Source organism: Chiloscyllium plagiosum, unplaced genomic scaffold (genome assembly GCF_037043375.1).
Source record: "Chiloscyllium plagiosum isolate Xiang-an unplaced genomic scaffold, Cpla_swu_hap1 HiC_scaffold_23, whole genome shotgun sequence".
Taxonomy (NCBI): Eukaryota; Metazoa; Chordata; class Chondrichthyes; order Orectolobiformes; family Hemiscylliidae; genus Chiloscyllium; species Chiloscyllium plagiosum.
Window position 1 is genome coordinate 47,761,129 of NW_028270161.1, and position 27,830 is coordinate 47,788,958.

Here is a 27,830-nt window from a genome sequence, read left to right on the forward strand (position 1 = left end):
AGTGACACATCAAACAAATAAGCTTTGTTATTGCTATCAATTACATTCAGTTTTCAATATGGATGAGCTGTCAGTAAAATATAGTATTGGGTTTAATTCAAGACACTTTCAATTGACACTACTTAAACTTCAAACTTTGACACTTATATACAAAGTACCTCTTTCAATAGTCACCCATTCTTTTGCGTTTTAGCATTATGTAGCTTGCAACTACATATAAAGACAGAAATGAAACATGTTTATTTATTTATTTTAAATTTAATTATCTATTTAGTGAGCAACATCTGTTGGTTCCTCATCTAATGTTAGGGTCTACCCAAGTGTCCACTTATAAAGTTTGTGACAAAGTTGTCTTTCTAGTGGAGTATGTACTATAAGGTTATGTTGGTGGCTTGATCAATCATGATCGAGTTGAAAATATATTCATGGCACTCCTCTATCAGCATTGAAGGATGAATAGGGAAGAAATTCCATCCCAAATTACATACCTTGCCACCATCCCCAGAATAAATCTTGCCTTCTGCTCTCAAGAGGCACGAATGCTCAATGGCTCAATACTGATTGTTACAAAATAACTTGATGAGTTCAACATCAGTGTGGTTCTATGTTGTGCTTTAAGTTCATCTCCCCAGTATTCTGGAGATCCATATGGCTTTGTTGCTTTGATATGTCCCATTCATTCGAATGACAAATGAATCCCTAAAAGAAGTGAGAGCCAATGTTTAATATTTTCAGCCATTTAAGGGCAGATAGATTGGCCCCTGACATTTCTAGGAAGGGCCTGGATGAAACTAAATGCAGCCAAAGAATGAGTAAATTTAATGCTTTAATGTTCTGTTTTATGTTGGTAGCCAAGCATAAACACAGGCATCCCTGGCAACTGGGAATGGGGAGATTTGCCAATCAGAGTTGGGAGAGAGCTGCCAGGAAGGTCACTGTCTACCTTTAGGAATTGGGAACATCGTTCCTGCTCTGTGATCCACAAGGAGTCTGGGAAATGGCACACATTATGTGTATTTTCAAGACACTTTAGGTTTTGCGACTCCTACCATCAGAAAGTTCATGAGGAAGATACCATTGGAATATGAGCATCTCCATATTCAAACACCACAGGACATTTATCCTCATCTCTTCATCGTTGCTGATTCTTGAGGTCCTTATTCAAGAAGATTCAAGAAGGCAGCTCACTATCACCTTGTCCAGGGCAGTTATGGGTGGGTAATAAGTGCTGGTCTAGACAGCAATGTTCACAACCAATGAATAAACATGAAAAGATGTAAGTGTTCTTATGGGGATATGTGCCTCATGATAATCACATCAGTTCAATAATCTTCCACTGTTATCTTTTCAGTGTAAATGGGATGGGTAATAATTTGAACATTGAGAGCAAATTAAACAAAAACTGAAAACACAGTGCGACGAATGTTTTGATCATTTAAGCCCACATCAATGCTAGCCAAAAGAACACTACATTGTTCCTCATACCCAGCACTGCATCAGTGAAGTACTTTGGGTAATTTACATGTTAAAATGCATTTTGATGAATGGGAGGCAGGGTGGCTCAGCAGTTAGCACTGCTGCCTCACAGTACCAGGGACCCGGGTTCAATTGTCTGTGTGGAGTTTACATATTCTCCCTGTGTCTGCATGAGTTTCCTCCAGGTGCTCTGGTTTCCTTCACAATCCAAAAGATGTTAGGTGAACTGGCCATGCTAAATTGTCTATAGTGTTAGGGGTAAATATAGGGTAGGGGAATGGATCTGGGTGGGTTACTCTTTGAAGGGGCGGTGTGGACTTATTGGGCCTAAGGGCCTGTTTCCTTACTGTCGGTAATCTAATCTCTTCATTAGCATTTTGAAGGCTGTGTTTCAGCAATCTGTGAGCTCTGCCACAGACTGATCTTCAGCTTCATTGCTGACAGAACGCCTAATTGTTTCCATTCCAATCCCTGCAACTCTTTCCTCCCTCCCAGAAGATGATGGGCCCAATTTGTCTTCACTATCCCTTCAACAGGATCCATGTTTAATGCATCATTCCCTGTTACTTCTCCTCATCTTCATCTTAAATAACCACGTTTTCCTTTCCTTTTTCAATTTTCCACTGAGGTATTGTCAGTGGGACATCCTAGTCCACTTTCCCATTACCCTGACTTGGAGGTGCCGGTGTTGGACTGGGGTGTACAAAGTTAAAAATCACACAACACCAGGTTATAGTCCAACAGGTTTATTTGGAAGTACTAGCTTTCAGAGCTATTCATTCAAATAGTTACAATTACCTTAAAAGTTTTTAGGTTTGTACAATAAGTAGGAAATAGACAGCAGAAGATTAGTGAAAAAAACTCTCCTATTTCATTAAACAAAGATTTCATTCATCTGATGCCTGAGCTTATTCTGAGAGGGATTGTGGAGGACTCAACATTTGATGCCAGCTTGTTATCAATTTACAAAGACATTAAATAATGTGACAAATTAATCTTCACATTGGAAAACTTGTTATTTATTATTTCATCAGAGTGGTTGGATGCAGTTGATTGAATGAAACTGGGAGAGAAAAGGCAAAAGCAAAAGGATGAATACAAGGTGAGAAATTCTGTGAAGACTGTCATAATTCAAATAAAGAAGAGAATTCTAGATATTGAGTTCTGCATTGGCGCGTATTACCAATCATCGGTAAGGGTATGTTTGGTTACAGAGATGTTTGGTCAAGACGTTGCAAACGTTTATTTAAACATTTTGAGTTTTTATAAAAAACTAGACCTTAATTAGAGATAACCATTTTGCTGCAGCTAACTAAATTTAAGCATTTTATTTATCATAAAAGTTCCTTTTCAACCTGATCAGTAGAGTCTTATATGTAAGAGGAAGGGAAATAGCAAGTTACAGAGAGAAAAGGCATACCAGCATGTCTTGACTGGATTAGATAGAGTGTGGTAGTACAAGTTGGGTGTGAGAGATCAGCAGCTAATTTTACATCTTTTCCAATTCTTGTTTACGTTGACTTTAATTCCAGGCACCCATTCTATTTATTCATCAGGGGGTCCTGAGGCAGAAGGTGAGGCGTTCTTCCTCCAGGCATTAGGTGGTATGGGGGGGTGATGGAGGAGGCCCAGGACCTGCATGCCCTCGACAGAATGGGAGGGGGAGTTGAAATTGAGGACGTGCATGTCCTGGGCCTCCTCCAGCCCGACTCCCTTACCACCCAATGCCTGGAGGAAGAACGCCTCATCTTCCCCCTCAGAACCCTCCAACCCCGTGGCATCAATGTGGATTTCACCAGTTTCCTCATTTCCCCTCCTCCCACTTTACCCAAGCTCTGCACCGTCCTCATGACCTGTCCCACCTGTCCATCTTCCTTCCCACTGATCTGCACCAGCCTCCCCTCCGACCTATCACCTTTACCCAACTACTGCACTCTCAGCCCCCCAGCCCCACCCCCTTCCCATTTATCTTTTTCCCCCCGAGGCTCCCAGCCTCATTCATGATGAAGGGCTTTTGCCTGAAACATCGATTCTCCTGCTCCTCGGATGCAGCACCACACTCTTGACTCTAATCATCGGCATCTGCAGTCCTCACTTTCACTGCTGCACCGTTTGGTCAAGCATAGACAATGCATTCTTAAGCCCATTTTTAATGATTTCCCAATATCTGTAACCAGCTGAAAAGGCCACATGTACTTCATCCTTCACAAATCACATTTCCTGCCAGGAATGTGCTTAAGTTGACAGTTTGTTCCAATGAAATAACTTTGTGAGGAGCTGGGGTCACAAGGTTTGATTGTATTAGACCGAGATCTAGTTTAGATAACAGGAAATAGTTCTTTCAACAGAGATAGAACAGGCTTTATTCTTATGTAGTGAATGCTCATTATTGAGAGCTGGACCTGTTTCTGACTGGAGTAGAAACCACCTTTTATGAATTTTTTCAGAGAATTCAGAGCCAGAGTAACTCTCTGGATTAATTTCAACTCTATAGGAATTTCTAAGTTTCTTTTTCCTTCAGTTAATTGCCCTAAGTTTTATGGTTTTTGTTGCTAGTTCCAGTGGAAGGTTTTGAGGTTGGCGGAGAGTGTATTTGCTATGGTCGGACCAGGCTGGATGGACCAGAGAAATTTATTTCCTTGCCAATCCTTGTTCATATGTTCATAAATCATCTGAAGGAAAGAAAATGAATCTCAGCACATCCAATCCAGTACTAATGAGCTATGGGGCAAATCCAACTCAGGGTCTTAATGTACTCAGCATTTAAGAGGCATAGGACGTAGAACAGTACAGCACAGGGATAGGCACAGCACAGCACAGACACAAGTAGGCCCAGCAGCGCAGACTCAAGTAGGCCAGCAGCGCAGACTCAAGTAGGCCCAGCAGCATGATTCAAGTGGGCTGTGCACTACAGACTCAAGTAGGCTGCGCACTACAGACTCAAGTAGGCCAGCATCATAGACTCAAGTAGGTCCAGCAGCGCAGACACAAGTAGGCCATGCACTCTAGACTCAAGTAGGCCCCACAGCACAGACTCAAGTAGGCCATGCACTACAGACTCAAGTACACTCATCAGCACAGACTCAAGTAGGCCCAGTAGCGTGAACTCAAGTAGGCCCAGCAGCGCAGACTCAAATAGGCCCAGTAGCACAGATTCAAATAGGCTCATCAGCACAGATTCAAGTAGGCCCTGCAGCACGGACTCAAACATGCCCTGCAGCACGGACTCAAATTGGCCCTGCCACACAGATTCAAACAGGCCCTGCAGCATAGACTCAAACAGGTCTGGCAGCACAGAATCAAACAGGCGCTGCAGCTCAGACTCAAGTAGGCTCAGCAGTGCAGACTCAAATAGATCCAGCAACATAGACTCAAGTATGCCCAGCAGCATGGATTCAAGTATGCACAGCAGCACGGACTCAGGTATGCACAGCAGCATGGACTCAGGTAGGCCCTGCAGCACAGACTCAAACAGGCCATGCAGCATGGACTCAAGTAGGCCCTGCAGCACAGACTCAAACAGGCCCTGCAGCACAGACTCAAGTAGGCCCAGCAGTGCAGACTCAAACAGACCCAGCAGCGCAGACTCAAGTATGCCCAGCAGCACAGACTCAGGTAGGCCCAGCAGCACAGACCGAAACAGGCCCTGCAGCACGGACTCAAGTAGGCCCAGCAGCACAGACTCAAATAGGCCCAGCAGCGTGGACTCAAGTTGGCCCAGTAGCGCAGACTCAAGTAGGCCCAGCAGCACAGACTCATGGCAACAACATCGGAGGTGAGTTTAAGTCCCCAGCAGATTCTGCATCGTCCTAGCACTGACTCCTGGCTGCCTAGGCAGAGCAGAGTTTGGGCGTCTGGCTGTTTCTGCATCCAGTGCAGATTCATGGGGGTGGTGACGGAGGCAAGTTTGTGCCCAGTACGTGACCCGACAGTATCGGCAGTGGCTGCAGCGGTGAGGTCTCATGGTGGTGATGGAGTTGACTTTGGTCTATTATGGTACCCGGCAGCATCATTAGGTTCTGCACTGTTGCGGTCCAGTGAGGACTCATAGTTGTGAGTGCATCGGTGGGGGGCAAGCTGGCGCTGACAAGTGGTGACTTTCATTCCATTTCTGCAATCACAGAGTGGTGAAGGGGACTCGTTCCTAACCACCAGCCATGGCCTTTGATCCATGATGGAGCAATTAATGAGAAGGACTGAAAAGTCAGACACTTTCTCTATCTCTTCATTTTCCTGTCTTTATGTTCTATGTTTAAGATGGGGCTGGAGAATGGTGATACTGTACAACATTTATCACTGTATTTTGTAACAAGACACACATGACAATGAATAAATCTAACAAATCATCAACTGTCTATGCCAGTTGTGATGCCTTCCTAAACTAACCCCACTTACCTGCTCATAGTCCGTATCCTTCTAATCTCTCCCTGTTCATGTTGTCTGTCTAAATGCCTGAAAAATGTTGCTATCATACCTGCTTCTACCATCTGGCAGCATGCTCCAGGCACCACAGGCTATAAATATAGCTAAGTTTACGTTGTGGCAGACTCAGTTTGTCAACGTGATATAAAAGGTTCTCACTTATGCTGAGCTGACCATCTTGTTGAGTTTCTTCAAAGCTGGATGTATGAGTGATCGCTGTTGCAACACAACGTGAAACAGAGTAAAACCATTGTATTTCCACCACTGTGTCGATTCATATTGCTGGGGATCATTAGAACAGAAAATGTGTTGCTGGAAAAGCGCAGCAGGTCAGGCAGCATAAGCCCGAAACGTCGATTCTCCTGTTCCCTGGATGCTGCCTGACCTGCTGCGCTTTTCCAGCAACACATTTTCAGCTCTGATCTCCAGCATCTGCAGACCTCACTTTCTCCTCAAAGATCATTAGAACAGCATAGTACAGAAACAAACAGAAAGTAAAGGAAAATGAGGGATAGAAATGGCAAGATTAGGGAACTATGGATGACAGGTGAAATTGTGAGACTAGCTAAGAGTAAAAAGGAGGCATACATAAAACAGAGGAAGCTTTGGAAGAATATCGGGAAAGTAGGATCAATCTGAAACAAGGAATTAAGAGAGTTAAAAGGGGTCATGAAATGTCTTTAACAAACAGGGTTAAAGAAAATCCTAAAGCCTTTTATTCGTCTATAAGGAGCAAAAGGGTAACTAGAGAAAGGGTTGGCCTACACAAGGACCAAGGAGGAAAGTTATGCATGGAATCAGAGAAAATGGGTCAGATTCTTAATTAGCACTTTGTGTCAGTATTCACCAAGGAGAGGGACATGACAGATGTTTGATTACTCTAGGTCAAGTTGGCATAAGGAGGGAGGAAGTGTTGGGTATTTTAAAAGGCATTAAGGTGGACAAATCCCCAGGTCTGGATGGGATCTATCTTAGGTTACTGAGGAAAGCAAAAGAGGAAATAGCTGGGGCCTTAACAGATATCTTTGCAGCATTCTTGAACATGGGGACTGGAGAATTGCTAATGTTGTTCCCTTGTTTAAGAAGGGTAGCAGGGATGATCCAGGTAATAATAGACTGGTGAGCCTGATGTCAGTGGTAAGGAAGTTGCTAGAGAAGATACTGAGAAATAGGATCAATTTACATTTGGAAGAAAATGGACTTATCAGTGATAGGCAACATGGTTTTGTGCAGGGAAGGTTATGTCTTTCCAACTTAATGGAGTTCTTTGAGGAAGTGACAAAGTTGATTGATGAGGGAAGGTCTATCGATGTCATATACATGGACTTCAGTAAGGCATTTGATAAAGTTCCCCATGGTAGGTTGATGAAGAAGGTGAAGTCGCATGGGGTCCAGGGTATACAAGCTAGATGGATAGAGAACTGGCTGGGCAGCAGGAAACAGAGAACTGTGATTAGTAGTGTTCTACAGGGATCAGAGTTGGGGCCACTGTTGTTTGTAATACACATAAATGATCTGGAGGAGGGTATAGCTGGTCTGATTTGCAGATGACACTAAGATTGGTGGAGTAGCAGACAATGAAGGGGACTGTCAGAGAATGTAGCAGAATATAGATAGATTGGAGAGTTGGGCAGAGAAATGGCAAATGGAGTTCCGTCTGTGCAAATGTGAGATGATGCATTTTGGAAGAATCAATTCAAGAGTGAACTAAATGGTAAATGGAAAAGCCCTGCAAAAAATTAATGGAAAGAGAGATCTGGATGTTCAGGTCCATTGTACCCTGAAGATGGCAATGCAGGTCCAACAGAGTGGTCAAGAAGGCATATGGCATGTTTTCCTTTATTGGACAGTGTATTGAGTACAAGAGTTGGCAGGTCCTGTTACAGTTGTATAGGATTTTGGCTCAGCCACATTTGGAATACTGCGTACAGTTCTGGTCGCCACAATACCAAAAGGATGTGGATGCTTTGCAGAGGGTGCAGAGGATGTTCACCAGGGTGTTTCCTGGTATGGATGGTGCTAGCGAAGAAGAGGTTGAGTAGATTAGGATTATTTTCATTTGTGGGACAGAGGTTGAGGGGGTCCTGATTGAGGTTACGCAGAGGGTGGTGGGTGCCTGGAACATATAGCCAGCAGGGGTGGTAGAGGTGGGCACAACGGCATGATTAAGATGTATCTGGACAGATACATGAATGATTAGATTAGATTAGATTAGATTTCTTACAGTGTGGAAACAGGCCCTTCGGCCCAACAAGTCCACACCGCCCCGCCGAAGCGCAACCCACCCATACCCCTACATTTACCCCTTACCTAACACTACAGGCAATTTAGCATGGCCAGTTCACCTGACCTGCACATCTTTGGACAGTGGGAGGAAACCGGAGCACCCGGAGGAAACCCACGCAGACACGGGGAGAACGTGCAAACTCCACACAGTCAGTCACCTGAGTCGGGAATTGAACCCGGGTCTCTGGCGCTGTGAGGCAGCAGTGCTAACCACTGTGCCACCGTGCCGCCCCGAATGGGCAGGGAGCAGAGGGATACAGACCCTTAGAAAATAGGCCACAGGTTTAGACAGAGGATCTGGATGGGCGCAGGCTTGGAGGGCTGAAGGGCCTGTTCCAGTGCTGTAATTTTCTCTCTTCTTTGAAAACAAGCAGGCAGTCAGAAACTCAACTAATTCCAAAATAAATTTTAAAATATTCATATTTTGAGCTGTCAGTTATAAGTTGCTGGTATTGATTGGGAGATGGCATTATAATGGTAATGTCACTGGACTGTTAAACCAGAGCTCCAGTTTAATATAAAAATTTGAAAGAATTGGCGATGCTGAAAATCAGAAACAAAAATAGAAATTGCTGGAAAAACTCAGCAGGTTTGGCAGCATCTGTGGAGAGAAATCAAAGTTAACATTTCAATAAGTGATCCTTGTTGTTCACAGCTGAAGAAGAGTCACTAGACCCAAAGCGTTAAGTCTGGTTTCTCTTCACAGATACTGCCAGGCCTACTGAGTTTTTCCAGCAATTTCTGGTTTTGCTCCAATTTAATATTCTGGAGACATGGGATTGAATTCTACTGTGTCACATGGTAAAATTGAATTCAATTAAAACCTGGAATAAAAATAAGCCTCATGGCAAGTTGTGCCCACTGTCAATTGACAGAATAAACCATCTCGTTCATTAATGTCCATTGGGGTGGGGGGGAATCTTGTCATCCCGACATGTGACTCCAGACCCACAGCAATGGGGTTAATTCCTAACTGCCCTTTAGGCAGTAAATGCTAGGCTAGGCAGTGATGCCCACATTCCTTAATGAATAAAGAGAAAACAAGTTTTCATTTTACGTTCCTCATGAGACCTCCTTATATTGTAAAACTCACCAGACAATCTCACTGCAATTATTTGGTTGTCAAGCTAGTCCAGTCACCATGACTAGACTGATCAATGATACCATTATTTATGTTTAGGAAACTAAATAAAAACTTGGCATCTGTAGGGAGAGCACTTACAAGGTGCTGCAAAGGATGCCTGGTGAATTGCTGCAGAGTAGCTTGTTATATGGTGCATACTGCAGCCACCGTGCGCTCGTGATGGATGAAATGTTTGCTTAAGTGAGTGGATTGGATTCCAATCAAATGATCTGTTTTGACTTGAATCACGTTTCTTGAGTGCTATTGAAACTGTATCTATCTGGGCAAGTAGTGAGTGTTCTAGCCGTGTGACTTGATAATGGTGGACTGGTACTGGGGAGACAGGAGATGAGTTACTCACCACAGAACGTCCAATTTCAGACCTATTCATGTTAGCATGATATTTATATGGCCAGTCCAATTCAGTTTCTGGTTAATAATAAACACCATTTCCGCCCCACCAATTCAGATATCGATAATGAGAGATTCAGCAATGGTAATGCTATTGAACATCAGTGAAGATGATTAGATACTCTCTTGTTAGAGGTGATCATTTCCCTGTATTTGCGTGATGTTAACATTACTTGCTGCTTATCAACCTAGTCTCAATTTAGTTCAGGTCTTGCTGCACATAGATGTTATTGGATGGAGACGATCCCACAGCAGTGTTTTGAAGTGAACAGGGGAATTTTCCACCACGTTCTGAAATGTTAACTTCTCAACTAACATCCCCACACATCATTTGGTGACTTATCTCATTACTAGTTGTGGAATCTTGCTGTGTATAAGCTAATTTTCCAGTACTAGCACATGGAACAGGAACGTTGCTTCAAACATAGCTTTGTTGACTGTTACATTTCATGATTGGCATCAAATCAAACGTAAGATTCTTTTTCTTCACCAGTTGTGTACTTTTGATCAAGCCAGCAGATACTTTGCACAGAACCTTAGTTACATGCTCTTTCAATATACTAAATGTAGGGTCCACACAAAACTGGAGTCTTAACTCCTTCAGTACCCTGTTATTATTGTCATGATGTTCTTGCAACGCACAGCTGTAATAATGGCACATCTATCTCTCCAAGGCCAGAGGCGGCAGTGGGAACATCAAGTGTTCAATGAGCTAAGAAGTTCCAGATGTTTTGCTGACCTTTTTGGATCAGACTTTGGGGCCTAAAGGGTTACTGTCAAACTGAGACCCTCAGAAATTTGGCTCACAGAATGAATCTACACGTTATTCCTTATTTTTATCTTTAGTCCACAGCAACCACGAAGAAAGAACGAATTGTCGTTTAGAACGTCTTGTATTTTGTTAGGGTTCTTTTGTTTTCTCAATTTATTCGGAGTAAATTTGCACCAGGGTGTCATGTATAGACGTTTTCAGCTCTGGCATGTGTTTCCAATAAGCTGTAGAAAATAAGAGCTTGCGCACTGATGTAAATTTCAGGGCTCTTTTAATCTCTGTCCTTTCCCTGCGCTAAAACATGTATAATTGCTCCAAATTTTGAAGTCTCTGCTTCTTTTGAATTTTTTTTTTAGTCGGCCAAATAAAAGCTCGAAAGGGATGCATGTTCCCTGGCATTAGCATTTTATATGATTGTACATGACAGACTATTTACTTTCAGAGGCCCTGCAAAGGATAACCAAAAAAGGGCATGTAGCAAGACATTTTTGGCAGCCAGCAACCGTTTTCAGGGGTTTTAAGCCTTGTTTCTTGATGAGTGGCTTCCTGAGCATGCCTGGGGAATGACAGGCATTCGTGGATGGAGGCTGGACTCAACGTGGGTTTAAACACTGATTGGCTCCTAATCAGAACAAGCTACAGACAATGCATACTAGTGGCTGTCAACTGTAAACATAGGGGAGATGTGTTCACTTCGCATTGACTTTGGGCGGGGCGTAAGCATGACTGGAGTTTTATTGAATAGAACTGTGTATGTGTGTGTGTTTTGACTGCCTGTGCTTCCTTGCAGTTCGGCTGCAGTCTAGCTTGTATTGAAAGCCGGCCAGCGCTGAACCTACAGAGGTAAGACATGGACTTCTGGTATTCCGTGTAGTAGGCATGACTTCAAAGAAACTAAAGATTTGCATTCAGCAGATCCTCTAGAACTTATCTTCTGTTAAACGCTTTAAAGGAAGTCAGAAATACCGTCTGATTTGACTGTTTCTGGAATGCAGCAAGGATAGCATTGACAAAGGGGAATTGTAGGAGTCTCTGTGCCTATGTTGAAATGTTACATTGCTCGAAGTATTTGCTAAGGCGGCTTAGTTCGTTCTGTCGGTAGTAAGAAGCAGCGAGAAGGGGAGAGATCAAAGCGTTTGAGTAAAACTCAAAAGAGTAACCTTTTCACACAAGATCAACTTGGAGCTGACTGCGTGCAAGCCTCTTGTTGCTTCTCTTTTAAAGTTTAAATCGATGCTGGGAGGAGGAATGCAGTGCGGACGGTCAGTGTGTAGCTCGGTTTTTTTTGTTCTCGATAAGTGAAAGACAGACTCTGATTCCAGTCAGGTTGACATGTTGAGGCGATTTTAATTGATAGTGAAGTCGCTATCTGATTTTAGACCTCGGAGTTGCTCCAATCTGTTCACTATCCGAGCCGGAATAATGCAGTGTTCTCTGTTCTGGGAGCTGGAGTCTGTCTTTCAGGCTGGTACTCAATGCCCATACAATTCAACTATTCCCACACCTCCCTTTTCCATACCCTCACCCGGTTGGAAGAAAAAGGTTTCCAAGAGCATTTCTTAATTGTATGACCCAACAGTACATCTCAACATTTTTTTTTGATGTTTCCAATGTTGGGTGAGCTCCTCCAGCCTGGGGGAAGGGAGGAGGGGGTGGTTAAAGGCATTAGCCCAAAGCAAAATAATAAGCTTTAAGGTGCAGACTTGAGAGTGGTCTGCTCCAGCGAGCTCCTTGCTTAATTTTCTTGGGAAGGCCGGCAGGATGCCAGTATTTTGAAAAGTAAAGAGGTTAGCTAAATATTTGCTGGCCTTCTGTGAAACCACATCTGATAAGGCATCCATGTTAGGAAAAAATGAAGGGAATGCGCTCAATGCATAGGCCTTATAAGGAGCAAATTTAACTTGGTGACAGACGATGGGTTTAACCTATGGAATGTAAGTATGCATTTGAAAACGTTCTGAGGGACTTTAATATGGACAAGTTGAAAAAGTCCAACTTGTTGGTCCATGTACTGCATTGCATCTCTCGGTTGGTTGCAGTTGTTTATGGTTATTTATAACTTGCATTCGCTTGATTAAACATTGAGTTATTATTAAGTTTGTTCTAAGCCTGTTTCTAAGGCCAATGCAAAATTTGGTTTGTGCTTTGATTCTGATCTAATTGTTTGTCTATGATCATGTCTTGTTACTGATTATTCTTTTGATTTTGTGTTCCAGTAGTGCAGAATACATAATTGTGGTGCAGACTCAAATCTAATCATTTAATAACAAGACTGCAAACTGTCTGAAGATGTTTTTAAAAAATTACAAATTATATAAATTAAGCATCAGTCTGGCCTTACTCTGAACGCTGCATAACTATTAGAGGATTTTGTTTATATCTCTTTGTTAATTACAGTAGACCTTTCCTGGATTAGACAGTTTGAAAGCATTCTTTGATTTAAGATTTATATTCTTCATGAGTAACTTTGAGACATTCTGACTGAGATAGCTGAAAATCCTACAATGCAAACCAGAGACCACAAAATGGCCCAGCCTAATTAGATCTGTCCGATAGTGATGTTAGTCAGGATTGCTTAGATGTCTGGGCTTTCACTCAAGGGAGTCACTGCTGAAGCATTACAACCAGTTAAATCTGAACTGGAGAACCCTAATTATGTGAAAGATTTGGGCTGCTGAAGAGTAAAGGAGTCATTTGTGCTGTTTAATAGCTCCTCATTAAGGGTTAGATTTAACCACAACCATAGCATTGGTGTGAAGTAGCATCACATTGCATCAACAATATGATTATTCCAAAAGTAGCCAGGCCCAGTGTGATACTGGAGAGAAAGGGACTGTAGCTCTCTTGAATGTTACTGTATGCACTGTTGAGCAGTTACTTGATTACATACAAAAGTTCTGCATTTCTGTGAAGCCAGAATCAATGCTGAGCTTGTGTGAATGTACTGTGATCACAGTACTTTAGCATTTGTGTACATGTTAGTTTCCTAGCTGGAGAAAGTGAGGACTGCAGATGCTGGAGATCAGAGCTGAAAATGTGTTGCTGGAAAAGCGCAGCAGGTCAGGCAGCATCCAAGGAACAGGAGAATCGACGTTTCGGGCATAAGGGCTTATGCCCGAAATGTCGATTCTCCTGTTCCTTGGATGCTGCCTGACCTGCTGCGCTTTTCCAGCAACACATTTTCAGCCCAGTTTCCTAGCTGGCTTTGTTATAACCCATGTAGAATTAAACTAATTACAGATGCCTACAAGCCTTGACTCCCAATGTGCATTCATGCACGTACTGTATACACCTCAGTCAAAATCTTCAGCCCTCACCCATGGCAAATTTATTACACGGTCAAGCAGGTTCTTTTATATTCATTCATGGGATGAGGGCATTGCTGGCTAGGCTAGCATTGCCCATCCCTAATTGCTCAGAGGGCAGCTGAGAGTCAGCGACATTGCTCTGGGTCTGGAGTCACGTGTAGGCCAGGCCAGCAATTTCTTTCCATAAAGGACATCAGTGAACCAGATGAGTTTTTCCTGACAATAGATTCATGCTCATCATTAGACTCTTAATTCCAGATTTTCATTGAATTCGAATTTCACCATCTGCTGTGGTAGGATTCTAAATCAGGTCTCTGGATTAACAGCTCATCGATAATACCACTAGGCCACTGCCTCCTCTTAATTTAGTAGTTGGTGCGTGAAAACATGACTGTCTCTGTTCCTCTACACCAATCCATGGTGAAAAGGCATGTTGACAATGTTCCCACTTCACTGCCAATGAAGTGGAAGTGGCACTCCCTCAGGGGAGCAATTAATGCCAATGTAAGGGCCTTATCCCACTGCTGCTGTTATCAAATCAGTTGTGAGCAGAAATTTCACCCTCCGGGTCCTTGACTCGGTGGAAGGGCCTACTGCTGGCCTGTCAAATGCTTGAGTGTTACATAATGTGGTGGGTCTTCCCAGTAAGTTCTCTGGTTCGGCCCCATTTAGAATACTGTTTCCAAGTTTGGGCCCCACACCTCAGGAAGGACATACTGGCACTGGAGCATGTCCAGTGAAGATTCACATGGATGATCCCTGGAATGGTCGGCCTAACATACGATGAATGGCTGAGGATCCTGGGATTGTATTCATTGGAGTTTAGAGGTTGAGGGGAGATCTAATAGAAATTTACAAGGTAATGCATGGCTTAGAAAGAGTGGACGCTGGGAATTTGTTTCCTTCAAGCGGGGATACTAGGACCCGTGGGCACAGCCTTAGAGTTAGAGGGGGTCAATTTAAAATGGAAATGGGGAGACATTTCTTCAGCCAGAGAGTGATAGTCCTGTGGAATTCATTACCACGGAATGCAGTGGAGGCGTGGACGTTAAATGTCATTCAAGGCAGAGATTGATAAATTCTTAATCTCGCAAGGAATTAAGGGATACGAGGAGAGTGCGGGTAAGTGGCGTTGAAATGCCCATTAGCAATGATTGAATGGCGGAGTGGACTCGATGGGCCGAATGGCCTTACTTCCACTCCTATGTCTTGTGGTCTTAAGAGATGTCTGAGGCTCATGCCAGCTCTCCAGCTGGCTGCTGAGGCCTCTTCAAGATTCCAGCCATAGCTTGGCTTAGCTGGATTGGTGACCATCAGGTGGAAAGGAACAAGAGTAGTAGGTTATTTGACTATCCTTGAGGTCTAGAGCGGCTGCAGTGACACTGCTGAGCTGGTTTCTCGGCTTCTCGTAAATTGTTCAAATAGCTAATGTCATTGAATATTTCTATTAAGAGGCTTGGAGTGCTGAATTTTTTAACTTAGTTCTTTATTTCACTATTTCTGTTATTAAGATTTTGTACCTAGGGACTTTGTGCCGAGGATGCTGCTGTGTGTGGCAACATTGTACACTTTTCACTGTACTCTTGTACCCTGCACTTGAGTGACAATAAAACCTAAATCTTAAAAAAAAAAAAAAATCTGATGTGGTTGCATTATTTAGGTACCATTGACTTATGTAGAGAGTGAGAACTTGTTTGTTTGCAATATCTAATTAGTCAGATGCCTACAAATTACTCGAGGCTAATTCTGGATGAAGTCTCTTGGCACAACTTTGGATTTGGTGCAAAGCCAAAATTTATTGTAAATGAGGTGCAATTTATAGCTGAAGACAAGTAGAGTGAGGTTCTCTCCTCACAAATAATTTTTGTCTCATTTTCTTCAGAAATAGCCTGATTCTGCAGTCAACCGACATTTACATAGCAACTGTACCATCTCACTCTAAATCCTAATATAAATGCATGAGGTCTTTGATCAAGTGGTGCCTTGTCCACATCAGACCCCACTAAACTGATTGCTATTTCACTAAAGAAGGACTGGAGGGAGAAGTCAGAGAAGAGAATTGACATATAGCATTGCCATATTCCTTCGTGGGAACATCACATAGCTGGACCATGGGTGTTGGTCACCGCTCATTGTTTGACACTGCCAACTCTGACAAAGTACGTAAGGAAAGCAAACAAAGATGGACCTTGAATGTTGCTGATTTGTAGTGACTTTTGATTACATTATTAAAACTATAAACAAAGTCTGAGAGAAGTGTTTCATTGCAAGGTCATAATGGCACTCAAGATTAAGTTTAGGAATACTTATTCAGGCCAAAGAGTTTGGTTTATATTCTATCAGTATTGAAATGTGTGTGTTTTTGGACAGAGACCTTAATCACTGAATTGTAAGGCATATTTTGGGTTAAAGCTGGAAGTTGTAAAACAAAATTGAATCCATTAATAGACACCAGGCGGAACTCATCAAGCATTGTAGCTGTGTCGCTTAATTCTTTAAGAATTCCATTGCTTCATAGAACTGAATAGCCTTGTCTTCATTAAAAAAAAAGACATTCCTTTTACGGATACTTTGGTAGGAGAGTTACATTTTTAAGTAGATTATAAACTGGACAGAGGCTAGGAGGGTCATAATGCTGTGCTTGCTAGGAAAGGCCAGCAGACAATCTGGATGACTTCATTTAAGGGTCTTTATTGTCAGTCATTGATTTTCTGGCCCAAATTACATGGCCCACTCTCTCCAATCTGCAATGAGGAATCAGAAATCTGAAGATGCACTAGCATCTTTGAAGTGGGATGGACAAGAAGCCATCATCTTTGTGGGATATACAGCAAGAGTTTTTTTTTTGATGATGGCCAGTTTGGCCAAAATAAGGTATATTATTTAAAAAATTTAATCCCCACACTATCACCTAAGTGCAGTAGTGCTTATTTTTTCCCCAGCACCCATGGTGTGTGTGTGTAGGTGTGAGACACAGTGAGAGACACAAGGTGCACAAATCTTTATTCAAATTCCACCACCAGGAAGATAGGGAACACCCGGGTGGCCAGTGACAAACACTGCCCTTCACATCAAAAGGCAGTGCTGTGTGATCAAAACAGTGAAGGGAAGGGTAGGGACTAAATCAAAATATAGTTGGAGGGAGAAATGATGCACTCCACTCCCTGCGGCGCCCACCTCTCCCTGAACAACTCCAGGGTGTTGGTGGACACCGCGTGCTCCTTCTCCAAGGACACCCAGGCCCTAACGTAACCGCGGAAGAGGGGCAGGCAGTCGGCCCTAACAACCCCCTCCACGGCCTGCTGCCTGGACCTGTTAATGGCCAGTTTACAGCAAGAGTATTAACTGTGGAGGAAGCCTTTAAGCTTCAAAAGCCACAATGGATTACCACACAATAATGCCAAGTGAGAGTCTGTATTGTAGTTGCACAGTGAAGCTGCTGGTGCTCCCCTGCTGGCACCGGTTCTGCTGGGATTTGAGGAATGTGTGGTCAATTGGAGGGCAATTGATGGCCAGCAGACATTGTAGTTCTCACCTTCACACTGCCATGTACTTGGGTGCCTGAAGGCAGTGGAGTTACACAAGTTTTACTTTAATTTTTCTCTTGGCTTCCTCTATTAGGGGCTTGATAATGACATTTTAGAGAAAAGTGACCATTTTCAGTACTTCTGAGCACAAGATAAGTATGTACTTTATCTTTTGCTGTCAGTTTTAATTCTTCCATTGATTTATCTCATCTCACTGCTGCCAGTCTTACTCCAGAACTCTTAAGGCCAAGGAAATATGTTCATCAAGTGGAAGGATTCCCTGCCAATTGCCCTGTCGCAAAACCAGTTTTTAAAGGTCAGGGCCCAGCACCACAAGGATTACAGTGGAGGTCTGATAGAAGGACAAGGAAAATCAGTGTCATTAAGACCTTGAGGAGCTAATGCAAATCAACTTATAGTTTCAGTTAGTAGTCCAGCGAAGTCTTCAGGTTAGATTTGGGATTCATAATCAAGCCAGTTTCTTATTGCAGGACAACTGGTTTGCTGTGTCTTAGATTCTCTTTTGTAATGTGCTTCAGCAAATTAAGTCAAATATATTGGTGCAGCAGTATAGGAATTGAACAGATAGCCCTAAATTGGTGCAGAACTGAGATATTTTCTTGGAATGTCAAAGAATGCACCCTGGTAATGTTTCTGGCTGACACTTCTGTCTGTAGTCCAGTGTGTAAAAACACACAGCACTTTACAAGGCAATACAAGAGTCCACTCATACCTGCAGGGGATACGTTCCAAGACTTGCTCTCAGCAGCCCCCGGTCCCTGGTTCTGGAATGTTCCCTATAATATATTTGGGCCACGGTAAACGGCGGGTAACTGAAACTGCAGTAAATGGACCCGTGGATACAGGGTTCACCCTGTAATGATCCAATAGCACCTCCTCGTCTAACAATGATGACCAGACAAGTGAATACTTACAACTGATTCCTTCATTTTCCTTGCACTTACTTCCAGTGACCAGTTCTGATGCTACATCTCCATTTGGGAAAGGAAAATAGGGGCTTGCAGGCAATGATGTTGCCTAAGCTTTGATCTACATTTTCGGCTAACATGGAAACACATCAGTACTGATAGTATGTTAGTACAGATGCAAGGGCAGAATGATGGTTTGTTTAAATATAATATTCTGAGACAGAAACATTGAAGTCAAGCCCCACTCCAGATGACCTCAGTGGAGACTGAATTAATGACCACCAAAGTTAAACATATCAACTTGGCCTTTCATAACCACCGGAGAAACCTACATTTTATTTGTACATTAAAGAAAGTATCCCAATTCAACAATAAAACTGGTGAATTCAAGGATCAGCTTTATATCTTTATCAGTCTATGGAAGATATTGAAAATTGTGACAAAGGTGCTAGGGAGTCACCTCCCTTCTTTTTCCCAGTTAGTAGCCTCAAGAATCCTTTGCATGAGACTGGAGTCAAGACTTGATCTGTGGCAGAAGGCATTAAATGGACAACTTAATGAAAGACTGCTGTGAACATGCATCTGCTCTCTCAGCTGTACCAAACAAAGCCATAAAATATAGGAGTAGAATTAGGCCGTTCAGCCCATCAAGTCTACTCTGCTATTTGCTTATGGCTGATATGTTACTCAGCTCCATTCTCCTGCCATCTCTCTGTAACCCTTGATCTCCTTACTAGTGAATACTTACAACTGAAGCTATCTATTTCTGTCCTAAAGATGCTCAATAATTTGTTCTCCAAAGCCCTTTACAGCAATGAATTTCACAGAGTCACCACCCTCTGGCTGAAGAAATTCTTCCTTATCTCAGTACTAAAGGGTTATCCCTTCACTCTGAGGCTGTGTCCTCGGGTCTTAGTGGAAACATCTTCTACACATCCACTTTATCCAGGTCTGTCAGTATTCTACATGTTTCAATGAAATCCTCCTGCTCAACTTTCTAAAGTGGCGAGCTAGCCCATGTGCTTAGAGCAGTTGGCTTCTGGTCTATACAACATGTACCTTGACCATAGGACAACTTTAAATATAGACAAAGTTGGTGCCCTGGACTACTGGTTATTTCCTGCTTATCTTTCAGTTTAGCATGCTTTTTGTTCAGTGCTGAGAAAACATGTGCATGTTTTAATTTAAAGAAAGTTTCTCCAAAGCTCATTACGAGGAATTCTATCAGCATTTCAAGTCCTCTACAAGTTGAGAAAGAAACAGCGACTAAAGCTGATTCCTATAATTCACCAGCTTTATTTAGTTGATTTTATACAATAAAATGTCTCACACGTGGAATATCCTACACTCTCACGCATTCTATACCCTAAAGGAATTGCTCGATTCTTTTTTTTTCTCTACTTTCACAGCTCCTTTGGTGCAATCTGAATCTTTGTTCTCCTAATCTACTCATCTTGACATCATTTAATTTTAGTCGGTAATTTTTCCCTTGAAACATTTAGTACTCCTAAAACTTTATTGCTTCCTATTGTCTCCCACCAGCATTCATCTGGAATGTTACTGCATTCTACTAATCTCCTTGACCGTCTGCTGTGTCTATACAAGCAGAGCATTGAAATTATGAATACCGCCAGCAGTGATAAGAAGATCAGGCCCAGTGCTGCTAGTCTAATGTTTGGAAAAGCTCAAACACTTTTTGAAAGCAGTAATGAATCGTAGATGGATCGCCAAGTCAAGTATTAAACAGATGGCACACCTTTATTTTTGAGAGGGAAGATAATGACCTACAGTTATTATCGCTGGATTGTTAATAATTATCTAGAGACTCCGATAATGACTGAGAGAATGGGGTTGAGAAACTTACCAGCCCTGATTGAATGGAGGAACAGACGTTTTGGACTGAATGGCCCAATTATTTGCTCCCATGTCTCATATTCAGCAGATCTGAGTTTGAATCCTGCCACAACAGATGGTAGAATTTGAATTCAGTGGGACAAAAAAATCTGGAAATAAAAATCTAACGAAGCCATTGTCGATTGTCAGAAAAACCTAGCTGATTCATTAATGTCCTTTCGGGAAGGAAACTGTCATCCTCACCTGGTCTGTCCGATATATGACTCCAGACCACAGCAGTGTGGTTGACTCTTAACTCCTGAAGAAGGGCTAATGCCCGAAACGTCGATTCTCCTGTTCCCTAGATGCTGCCTGACCTGCTGCGCTTTTCCAGCAACACATTTCCATCTCTTAACTGCTCTCAGGGTAATTAGGGATGGGCAAAAAATGCTGGTCTAGCCAGCAATGCCCTCATGCTGTGAATGAATTAAAAAAAAAAGGTAGTATTGATTCTTTGGCTGACGGTGCTAAGAGTTGCATAATGAGCATTTTAAGGCAAACAAAATCATGATCGAGAGTAACAATTAGATAGTGGAAGATTAACCCATTTTACACATAGGAGGTCCATTTGTAATTTGGTGTTATGTACTAATTTTCATAATAGATGTTGGTTAAACAAAGACTTGGAAACTGAAAACCTAATTGTAACTTCATATTTTTGAACTTTTCAAAAAATTTTCACTCTTTTTAAGTTCAGACGGTTCATTGGCAATTCTTAATCATTGTTAGTGAACAAAGTCAGTCATTGTAAGGAGCTCAGAAAATGTTTCTTTTTAATAGCTCCATCTTTTTTTTTAAAAATGTGCATTCTTCCATTAACATTCCTTGCTTTTGACTTCTTCTGTTGTATCTTCATCCAACTGGGAGCAAACGTCCTTGATTTCACTGGGATTTTATATACTGTGGTGATGAGTTACTACTGTAGCCTTGAAATTCTGTAGTTGATGTGATGATTGCTCTCGTAATTCCTTACACAAGACCATTCAATGTTTTGTTCAAATCAAAATGACATGTGATTTGGTGAAGATTTTCCCATGGAGAGAAAGAACTTTCATTTGTATATAGTAACTTTAACTATCTCAGCAGTACCTACAGCTAATTAAGCACTTTTGTAGCAATGTCACTATTGTAATATAGGAATAGTGGCAGCCAGTTTATGCCAAGTAAACTGGACAGATATCAATGAGATCTGACTCAATTGTGCGGATTTAGGAATCAACATATGCTAGAAGATCAGGACGAACTCATTCAGACTTATAACTATTCTAAATTGTACATTAGGATATTTTATCTAAAGATAGTTCTTCCAATAGCACAGCAAACGCTGAGCTACCAACTTAGATTTTTGCATTTAATTCTCTGGAATGAGAGTTGAACCCACCATTGATTTGATGCGTGAGTGCTACCAGTGAACTACGATCCACTTGGGTCAAATGTGTATTTGGAATCTGTTCACACAGCCATCCTGTGAAGCAAAGTGTCTATAGGTTAGAAGACGTTTCACCTGTCCTTCGAATGGGGAAAAAAAGTTATTCCTCTGTTGCTGAATGTTGACTGTGTTCAAGGCAAATAATTAAACCGAAGTGTGTCTTAACCATTAAAAAGCTGCACTTTAAAGTGTATCTGCAACGCCAAAGATTTTACATCCTGTATTTTAAATTAACTGATTTTATTGTTGCTGTGGATTGATGTTGATAATGCAAAGTGACAATTTTACAACAGCTATTCCATTCATTCTTATTAAAATGACCTAATAGTTAACACATGAGCAAATTGACAGTAAGCAATTTTAAAAGGTTAGGATAGCAATGCATAGTTTAAATATATAGGGAGCAACAATGACTTGATTTCCTTAACTGGTAATGAATTTTGCCCCTCACCAACAAGGGCATAATATGTTCTGTTCTCTTTCACTGTATAAGACCTCTCATTGGACATTCTTCTGGTGATGTTCAAGGTAACTTAGTTTGTACATTCCAAAAATATTGAGTCACAGTATAGTAAAGGCAGAAATTACCCTGATGTGGTATTTAAAAATATGCAATTAATAGTTTGCTGATATTTATGAAGCAATACAATATTCCATTAACGTTCTTCATTAGAGTTTTTGCTTTTTTTTTTGACAGATTAAAGTCAAAAACTCTGAATGCCTATCAAATGTGAACAGGCATTTTTGTGTGAAGCAACCATGGAAAGATCTAGTGGGAGGGAGGAGGTTTGCCAAGTTACTCTGAACTCCTTAGATGGATGTGAAGTGAGCTCAAAACCAAGTACAGACATATTTGAACTATAATCAGCTGCTAATGTATGTTGCCTTTCTGGATTTTTTTTAAAGGAGTTCGCCTCATGCATTCAGATGTAGGAAAGGATGGGAACATGATTAAAATCACAAGCTCACACTTGTTCTAAGTGATCACATTTGGTGAGAAATTTATTGCAGAGTGTGAAAAATGATGATGTGAGGGTAGATTTTTCGAATCATAATGCAGAGCTTGTTTAGGATAATCTTATTGGAGCTAATTTTATTTCAGACTTTAGGATCATGTTGTTTTCAAAGATAGAAATCAGTGGCTGACATTCAAATTTGATCACCTTGCCGTTAAATATTATTCCCCCTCAAGATGTGAGTCTAGAAATTATTTTTTGTGATTATCTTTTCTTAACAGTTCTCTATCTGCTATTTTAAAATGCAGGCATTAAGTGTTTTATGTGAAAAGGTTAAAATCTCTACTAAAGTAGTAAGTAGAGTTTCACACAAGCTTAATCAGCTTGCAGTATAAATAGGTGTTTCTAAACTATAGTAACAAATAGTTTATCAAATATCAGTCCATAAAACCTATGGATTTGTGGGCACTGATGCACCTACATATCTAGAAGCTTCTTGACCATTGAGAAGTGTACACCAATTCTGCTTGAAGAAGAAGTTACCAGTGAAACTAACTACATTCACTGCCATCAAACATCTTCTATCCTCCAAGAAATTCTGTTCTCCAGAAGCATATTTCTCTTTCTTGTTATTAAGCAGCACACTTAATACAGAGTGTGATTTGCTTGATTTTACACTGGGTGTGATGAATGTATAAAGGTCTGGATTGTGCTAGGGCAGGCCCATTGAGTTTGTTAGAGGCAGGTGAAGAGTAGTACTCTGGTGATTGACATCTTGCTGAGCAATGGCCGTGAGGACCCACTTGCTACACTATGAAGATGGCCTGGCACCATGAGCATACAGACTTGACACTGAACTGCTGGGGAAACCGGAGTCTTCTGAGGCATCATCACACACTCCTGCCAAGAAAGCTGCTCTGTTGCTATTAGACTAACTGTTGGCATCTGGTCTCCAATTCCTTCCTGCCCTATGGAGGAACATGTAATTGGTGTTGCTTTTGTTACAACTAGTAGGCATTTAAACCCTCTGAACTAAACTTTTAAGCTGAGGAAGATAGTGTACCCGTGTAAGCTGTTCAAGCATCACTCTGCCGACTAGCAACTGAGTAGTGTAACTAAGTGCCTTCCATCATTTGGTACTCAGTTTAAATAGTGACACTGTTCTCTGACAACAGTCAATTTAGAAAGATCTAAATTGATCCAGCCCATTGTCCTGGCCATGCATTAAGCTGACGAGTGCATCTTTGCAACTTATTGGTTTTCACTGATTTATTGTTGTCTGTCACATGTACTGGGTTACCATGAAAAATGTTGTTTTGCATGCTATGAAGGCAGATTGTATTATACAAGGTGCATCAGGGTAACAGAACAGAGTTCAGGCTACTATGTACAGCCGCAGAGAAGGCGCAGAGAAATAGAGAGAGAGAGAGAGAGAGAGAGAGAGAGAGATATCAATGAGGGTTACCTTGGAGACGTCCATTCAAAAGTCTGATAACAGTGGGGAAGAAGCTGTTCTTGAATCCATTCGTACAATAAGGGTCTCTCCTGCTGTGCTTTTGGCTTCTCGCTGCTGGGATGGAGATGCAGGGTCAGACTCCTGCACTGTTGGGCCAAAGGGATTTCACTGGGGATGATCCTATGAGTTGGCTTCTTCCTTGGGGGAGTGGAGGAGGGGGACGGGGTGGGGGCATGGGGCTGTTCAGTTGGCTGCTTGATGTTTATAATTGAGTGGCTGCTATCACATTTGACCTGCCCCAGGAGTAAAGCAGCAAGTGACAGTAACATGGTGCAGTATCTATCCACCAGCATTCTTCTTACTTTCAAGCCTGGGCGGCCTCTAAAGCTGTCCCAATGGCCTGAAAGATTTGCCCGTAATAATAGAAGATATTACAGGAATGGGCTTTCGCAGCAGAACTGCCCTGGAACAGAACACTGCACTAAGATGGAATAGAGTATCAGAGAGCAAATGGTATTTGTGTCCTTCACTCCTTGTATGGCTTTCTTTGTCTACCTCGTTGAATGTTTTTAAGGCAAAGATTGATAGCGTTTTGAAAAGTAAAGGTATTAGGTGTCATGGTAAGTGGGCAGGTAAGTGGAGCTGAGTCCGTGAAAAGATCAACCATGATCTTACTGAATGGTGGAGCAGGCTCGTGGGGCCAGAGAGCCTACTCCTGCTCCTAGTGCTTATGTTCTTATTTAAACCCGTTGTAAATTTGTATGCCACTGTGGAATTGTCTCCACTTTAATCCAAACAGAATTACCCCCACATTTTCAATCGAACTTTGCAGTTTAAAATCCTCCATTTCTGGAACCGTTCTGGTAGATATCCTCTGCAATCTCTCAAAAGCCCTCCCCATCTACTCTGAAGTGAGATGACCAGAGCTGGATGCAATACTTTAGTTATGACCCAATCACTCTTCTCATTATGTCCTTCAATAGATAATGCATTCAGACTCCAAGCTCCCTCTGCCCCTCGACTCTCTTTATAACGGTACCTGCACATCTACCAATATCATTTATTGTAAAGGAGGACCAGTTCCAACACAGAACACACCAGATGGCCTCCTTCTTTAGAGACCACAATTTCCCTTCCCACGTGGTTAAAGATGCCCTCCAACGCATCTCGTCCACATCCCGCACCTCTGCCCTCAGACCCCACCCCTCCAACCGTAACAAGGACAGAACACCTTCCACCCTACCAACCTTCGCATAAACCAAATCATCCGCCGACATTTCCGCCACCTCCAAACGGACCCCACCAGCAGGGATATATTTCCCTCCTCACCCCTTTCCACCTTCCGCAAAGACCGTTCCCTCCATGACTACCTGGTCAGGTCCATGCCCCCCTACAACCCACCCTCCCATCCTGGCACCTTCCCCTGCCACTACAGGAATTGCAAAATCTGCGCCCACACCACCTCCCTCACCTCCATCCAAGGCCCTAAAGGTGCCTTCCACATCCATCAAAGTTTTACCTGCACATCCACCAATATCATTTATTGTATCCGTTGCTCCCGATGCGGTCTCCTCTACATTGGGGAGACTGGACGCCTCCTAGCAGAGCACTTTAGGGAACATCTCTGGGACACCTGCACCAATCAACCACACCACCCTGAGGCCCAACATTTCAACTTCCCCTCCCACTCTGCCGAGGACATGGAGATCCTGGACCTCCTTCACCGCTTTCCCTCACCACCAAACACCTGGAGGATGAACGCCTCATCTTCCACCTTGGAACACTTCAACCCCAGGGCATCAATGTGGACTTCAACAGTTTCCTCATTTCCCCTTCCCCCACCTCACCCCAGTTCCAAACTTCCAGCTCAGCACTGTCCTCATGACTTGTCCTACCTGCCTATCTTCTTTTCCACCTATCCACTCCACTCCCCAACCTATCACCTTCATCCCCTCCCCCACTCATCTATTGTACTCTATGCGACTTTCTCCCCACCCCCACCCTCCTCTCACTTATCTCTCCACCCTTCAGGCTCTCTGCCTGTATTCCTGATGAAGTGCTTTTGCCCGAAACGTCGATTTTACTGCTCCTCGGATGCTACCTGAACTGCTGTGCTTTTCCGGCACCACTCTGATCTAGGCTCTGGTTTCCAGCATCTGCAGTCATTGTTTTTACCAACGGTGTCATAAAGTCAGGTTGATAGGGTTGTTAAGAAGGCATACAATGTGTTGCCTTTCATTAGCAGGAGGATTGAGTTTTAGAGTCGCGAGGTTATGCTGCAGCTCTATAGAGCCCTGGTTAGACCACACTTGAAATATTGTGTTCAGTTCTGGTCGCCTCATTTTAGGAAGGGTGTGGAATCTTTAGGGAGGGTGCAGAGGAGGTTTACCTGAACTGGAGGGCATGTCCTATGAAGAAAGGTTGAGGGAGCTAAGGCTGTTCTCATTGGAGCACTTCTCATTGGAGAAGTGAATTCATAGAAGTGTATAAGATGTTGAGAGGCATAGGCAGAGTGAATAGGCAGAGACTTCTTCCCAGGGCAGAAATGGCTATCCCTTAATTTTAAGGTGATTGGAGGAACGTTTAGAATCGTAGAATCCCTACAGCGCGGAAACAGGCCCTTTGGCCCAACAAGTCCACACCAACCCTCCAAAGAGTATCCCACCCAAACCCATTCCTCTACATTTACCCCTGACTGATGCATCTAACCTACACATCCCTGAACACTATGGGCAAATTCTTTGCATTGGGGAGGAAACCAGAGCACCCGGGGGAAACCCACGCAGACACTGGGAGAATATGCAAACTCCACATAGACAGTTGCTTGAGGCTGGAAGCAAACCGGGTCCCTTGTGCTGTGAGGCAGCAGTGCTAACCATTGAGCCACCGTGCTGCCCTGGGAGATGCCAGAGGTAGGTTCTTTACACAGAGAGTGGTAGGTGAGTGGAATGTACTGCTAGCAGTGATAGTAGACTCAGACACATTAGGGACATTTAAGCGACTCTGATAGGTACATGGAAGGTAGTACAATGAGGGGTATGTAGGTTAATCTGATCTTCGAGTGGGATAAACGGTGGGCACGACATCAGTGGCCTGAAGGGCCAGTACTGTTCGATGTTCTGTGTTCTAAAGTCTGTGTTGTCTCTTCTGCCAAAATGCACCACTTGACTATTCTGCCAACCTAGCTGTGTGTTGCGGTTGTTTGATTTAATCCTCCCAAGGAGCCTGTGTGGTTCCTGGGCAAAACAGAGACACCACAGGCATGTACTCAGACCCGATACAAGGAAAAAAAAGAGTCATGAGAAAAATCAGGGCCTGTACTTTACTTTTATCAAGCTCACCATTCGACATTGTGAGCAGAGTTAGACTCTAATAGCTACCCAGATTCCTGGTCATGATGAAGCAGCTTCATGGACATAAGTACAAACAAGTCCCGCAGAAGAGAGAGTTCCTTCTGACTTGTCAATGTGCTGGCCCTGATCTTATTCAGTCAAGTGTGCATTGCACAACAACTCATTTTCTGAACTCTTTTTAAAAAAAAAAATTGGATTAAAGAACTAATCAACATTAACTACATCCCAAGAAAAATATAGACCACCAGCATTTTCTGTGATGGAACTGAAAATGCTGTCTTGCAGTTCACCAATTTGGGAAACATCACCTTTTTTTGATGCCACTGTGAAAAGGCAGTGGACAACAGACTTCCTAAAGGAAGCAGCATATTTAATAAACTGTTATCAATGAATGTGAAGCAACCACAGCCTTAGAGCACAGACCAAACTCAAGGTCTACAAAACCATGGCCCTCATCATCCTCCTGTGTGGTACCAAATCATGGATCCT

The 27,830-nt window shown here is 42.6% G+C and overlaps 1 protein-coding gene across 8 annotated transcripts in view; it reads left to right on the forward strand.

The window, feature by feature from the left end:
* Window positions 1–11,180: 11,180 nt before the first annotated feature.
* The window catches only part of LOC122561625 (non-muscle caldesmon), a 213,307-nt gene continuing 196,657 nt past the window's right edge, over window positions 11,181–27,830 (forward strand). For 6 of the 8 annotated variants that reach the window (XR_015761172.1, XR_015761170.1, XR_015761171.1 and 3 more), the window contains exon 1: window positions 11,181–11,333. The gene's annotated coding sequence lies outside the window, so the exon portion shown is untranslated. Of the gene's footprint in view, window positions 11,334–11,532; window positions 11,753–22,430; window positions 22,453–27,830 lie in introns of those variants that run through there. The other 2 variants (XM_087999640.1, XM_087999641.1) reach the window with 2 other exon arrangements.